Consider the following 5,139-nt stretch of genomic DNA (forward strand, 5'->3'; position numbering starts at 1 on the left):
GGTCTTCTTAAAGAATAAAGGAGAAATAACAACAACAACCTCACTACCTACAGTCAGGGGTTTCTAAGTTCCACAACCCTCATGACTACTACTTAATCACTTTGAAAGTGACTTGAGCTATGATTTTGGAATAGATGATGTAATCTAGTTATCAAAAGATAGCTGAAAACTGAATCAACACTCTCAAATTTTTTTGTTGCCCATGGCCAGTTTGGATTATGGCTCTTTCCCCTGGGAATGGAAGCTTAGCCTTTGACGTGGGAACATCTATTTTCCAACCTTATTAGTTTGGGGTGTTATGTTTTATTTTTTATCTCTTAATGCCAGATAATTGGCTGTTTAAAAGTGCCGGAGGATGTATGCAGTGCATTTTTGACCATACAAGGGTCTTGAGACCATGTGAACTCTGTCTTCTCTCCTTTCAGTAAGCACATAAGTGTGATGAAATATAAGGAGATGCCTGGTGGGGGGGGGGGGGTGGCACAGGCTCCAGCATAAAGGAGAAACTTCCTGCAAAACAGCTGTCCCTTGCAAGGTTACATATCTGGGAGGATTAAGGTGCTTGAAATTGAAAATAGCAAATATTAGGAAGCTTTCCCTTGTTGGCTGTCTCCATGAAGATCCTGGGGAACCGGCCAAAGGCAGCTGCTCTTGCCAACTGAGTTGTTTAATAAGACTAGCCTGGCTCCAATTGAAAACATTTTTCTCTGACTTGTCTCTCTGATGGAGTTCTTGGCCTCCTCTTCCATGATTGCTTGGAAGGGCCATGGAAAACCCAAAGTGCCAGGGCAACAGTATTTCTTCTCTTGCACTGGCCCAGATACAGGACTGACTAACTCTCCTACTAAGGTGCTCTAGACTTCTTTCATGGTGGAACATGGGCATGTTGAATTTCTAGTTCTAATAGACTCATAGGGAGAAAAAGTGACTGTCTTCATTCATACCATTTTGGCTCAAATCTGATTTAGAAGGTTTTGAAAATAGGGTTAAGATGAACAAACAATTGGAATAGTCAAGAGGCAAATGGAATGGTTATTGGAATGGTCAACATCACCACCAAGTGGAAGGCTTAACCTGGGACTTATTGTTGGCCAGTGAATGAGAGCCAGAGGGATCTGTTTGGGCCCTGATTGACTCAGAGTGAATGTAAATAACAATTGTTTCTGTTTTGGCTGAGGGTCTTCCCCTCCTAGATAGATATGTTTTGTTTGATTAGGTAAAGGAAACCATTCTTTGTCTCATTTCTTACTTATCTTTAATCACTGAAAACTGGTGAAGACCTTAGTTTAAAGACCAAGGTTTCCTATTGCATCCAGGGTCATCTTTAGTCATCATGATCCATATCTGTCCAATGACTCAGATGACTCCAGAGGAGAGTGAGGTTGGTGACTTTGCACAGCAGCCCCTCATTTAAACTCAGTTTCCTTGCATGTCTCAGCATCCCCTCTCAGATGTCATGGTCATCTTTGAGAAAGAAGGACAAACAGCAACATCACCAAGTAATTATTAAGCTCCTGCCATGGGTAAGTTACAGCGTTATTATAGGGAGGACATATGAACATTAAAAATTAATTAACATTTTTTTAAAAAATAGGGAGCACAGATGAGCATTAAAAATTAACAATACTGAGATATAAAGGTAAGAGCCTGAGATCCTGAGTTAGAACTTAAATTCAAATCTCATTTCTGCTGCCTGTATGACTTTTGTCACATTTCTTGTCTTCTCTGGGCTTTAGATTACTTTTCTTTAAAATGAGGGATCTCTCCCAGCTCTAACTCCAATTGTTATGTTGTCAGACAAATTGTAAGGAGAATGTGCTGATGCCTTTTCACAGATATTACCCCCATTCACAGCCTATCTGTATGTTCATAGTTATTTGCCTGTGGTTTTTTTTTTATTAGAATGTGAGCTCCCTAAAGATCTGTTGGCTCCCCTCAAACTGGTTTAATTCACCTACCAGTGTGGTTGTTATTTCTTGTAGCCGAAGGTGAGAGTTGGATGCTGAGTGGACACCAAAGGTGAATGAGCAGCCCTCACACCAGAGGCACTTGTCCTCTTTGAATACCCCTCCCTACCCCATCTTTCTTGTAGAGGGAAAATGTGACTAGTCTGGTTGGAATGTAAGGTGTGTGAAGGAAAATAGTGTTAAATAAGCTTGCCAAGGCAGAATGAGGAGAGAGATTTAAACCCCTTTGCTGTGAAGTTTGTGTTTATCCTAGAGGCAATAGGAAACCATAAAGAAAGGTTCTTGAGTAGAGAAGTGATTCTATTAGACTTGTATTTTTATTTTGTCGGTTATGTGGAAGATGGAATTGGAAAGAAAAGAGATTAGAAGACTAGAATCCCAAAATCCAGGTGAGAGGTGATGAAGAAAGCTTGAACTTGGATACCTGGTCCATAGAGAAGGGGAATGAAAATAAGCCTTCATTAACAACCTGTTACGTGCCAACCACTATGATAATACTTTTACATATAGTATCTCATTTAAACCTGGTAGATAAGTACCATCCTCAATGGCAGCCAAGTGACACAGTGGATGAAGTACAGTTCTGGAGTCAGGAGATCCTGAGTTCAAATTATATCAGATTCTTACTAGTTGTGTGACCTTGGGCAAGTCAAAGTCACTTAATTCTGACTGCCCTGCATCCAGGGTCATCTCCAGTTGTCCTGATTTATGTCTGGCCACTGGATCCAAATAGCTCCAAAGGAGAAAATGAGACACAACACTCCCTCACTCAAATCCAATTCATGTGCTTGTCATGGCATCATAATGTGATATGAAGGATAAACATCATCAATCACAATTCAGAAAATTGAGATAAATGGAGGGCAAGTAGTTTGTCAAGGGAACAAGCAGTTAATAAGTAGCTGAGGCTAGATTTGAACTCAGGTTTTCCTGTCTTCAGATTCAACATTCTATCCACAATGCCCCTAGTTGCTTCTAATTTCCAAATGAATGGAAAGGAGATGGACACAAGATCTGTAGTAGAACACAAAGTGATAATACTGCTCAGAAAGTGGGCTTTAAACAGCAAATTTACTCAGGATCATTTACATGGGATTGACAACTGAAGCTGGGTGAGCTGTTGTTCTTCAGTTGTTTCAGTCATAGATAACTCTTTGGGACCTTGTTTGGTGTTTCTTGTCAAAGATACTAGAGTGGCTTGTCATTTTCTTCTCCAGCTCATTTTCTAGATGAGGAAACTGAGGTTAAGTGACTTATCCAAGGTCATACAGCTAGGAAAAGGCCAAATTTGAACTCAGGTTTTTCTGATTCTAGGCCTATCACTCTATCTATCATGCCATCTCTCTGGCCCCAAGGATAAGCAGTAGTAAAAACATATTAAGTTTATTTTATGGCCTTGGAGGGATATGGAATCTACTCCTTCATGTTGTATCTCTCAGACCTTGGGTAAATCCTTTCTTTTTGAGTCATCTTCTCTAGGACCATCTCCAGTTGTCCTGATTCATATCTGGTCACTGGACCCAGATGGTAGAAGAAAGTAAGACTGGTGACTTAGCACAGCACCCCCTCACTCAAATCCAATTCATGTGCTTGTCACAGAATCACTTCCTGATATCATGGTCCTCTCAGAGAATGAAGGACAAAAATATGATTTTTGTTTTCTCATAAATAAAACTTGGGGAATTGAATGAGAGAATCTCTAAGCTCTCTTCCAGTTCTGAGTCATAGGGTCCTATGTGGGCAAAGACCAAGACCCAAGGTCAGGGTAAAGAATACTAAGATGGATGGAGGAGATATGCTGGGGGACATCTCCTTTTTAATAATGGAGCTTTTTAAAAATTAATTGTCAGGGGCAGCTAGGTGGCACAGTGGATAGAGTACCAGCCCTGGAGTCAGGAGTACCTGAGTTCAGATCTGGCCTCAGACACTTAATAATTCCCTAGCCATGTGGCCTTGGGCAAGTCACTTAATCCCATTGCCTTGCAAAAAAAAAATCTAAAAAATTAATTGTCAAAGTTTTAAAAAGTATGAACTCAGTTTCCTTCTTTGTTAATTCTTGCTGGTTTTACATATGGCATGAAAATTCAGCTAGCCCATCTGCTATCTCATACAACATCACATTGTCACTGTGATTCCTGTAGATGGAAGCAGCTGGGAAAAACCTTGTCTCTCATTCCTAGGTAAACTTATTTACCTAGGCAGAGTCATTCTGGCCTTGGCATCATAGAGAACTGGATCATGAGGAAGCATTTAATTCATTCAATAAACATTTACACACAGAAGCCTTAGATTCTCTTCCCAGGACTACATTTGAAAATCAAAATTATTTGCAATAGCAAATCTCCTTTTCTTTAGAGACACTTCCTTCAATCTCTGGAATCCAGTAGTAGAAGGAACTCAGTTTAGGGGTTCTATAATGCAGTCATTGTAACTGGTGGTGCAGGAGCAGAGGTGAGCAGTGTGGACCTAGCAACCTCAGGAGCTCAGCTCTTTTTCTGCTCCCCTGTGACTTTGGTGGAGTGGGAGTGGAGGAGAGGGATGGAAGGTTTCAGAATGTGATTGGGAAAGTAACACTGTTCTCCAATTTACCTTTGTAGGAAGAAACTTAAATTCCATAAAATCAGAAATGGAGAGTCAGAAAGGACCTTAGAAATTCATTCATTCATTCAAAAAACAATTAAGTGCTTACAACAACAGCAACAATTAACTGCTTACAATATACTAAGTAAGCTGTTAGACTCTGAGGACACAAGACAAAAAGAGAACAGACTCTGCCCTCTAGTAGTTTAATTTCTATGGGTGGAGAAGTGGAAATACACATTTGCATGCATGAATAAGTAAAGATTTTTTCTTTTTAAGACACTGATTATTACTATTTTTTCTTTTAATGATCACAGAGAGTCTCCAGTGAAGAATTCTTCTTTCGGCCCTCTCCATACAACTCTCCTTTCAGACAAATAAATACATAGTCAAGCAAAACAGATCCACATATTGGTCATTCCTCTGATATATGGAATCCACCTCTCTGCAGCCAAGAGAAGTAAGTGACGAACTGCACCATTAGTCAGCGGGGCCTGAGCCTGCTGGAAAGAAGGCAAGCATTTATATGGCAGAAACTAATAATTGCTTCAAATCAAGGCTTGACTTATTGCTTTCTTCATTTTCTAGATTT

General features: G+C 40.1%; 1 long non-coding RNA gene across 1 annotated transcript; it reads left to right on the plus strand.

Annotated features, from left to right (window-relative positions):
• Window positions 1-1,100: 1,100 nt before the first annotated feature.
• Window positions 1,101-5,139, plus strand: LOC141516024 (uncharacterized). The gene is made up of 3 exons (XR_012476588.1): window positions 1,101-1,146; window positions 1,439-1,523; window positions 4,865-5,139. It is a non-coding gene; the product is annotated as an uncharacterized LOC141516024 (long non-coding RNA).

Source organism: Macrotis lagotis, chromosome 1 (genome assembly GCF_037893015.1).
Source record: "Macrotis lagotis isolate mMagLag1 chromosome 1, bilby.v1.9.chrom.fasta, whole genome shotgun sequence".
NCBI classification, from domain to species: Eukaryota; Metazoa; Chordata; class Mammalia; order Peramelemorphia; family Peramelidae; genus Macrotis; species Macrotis lagotis.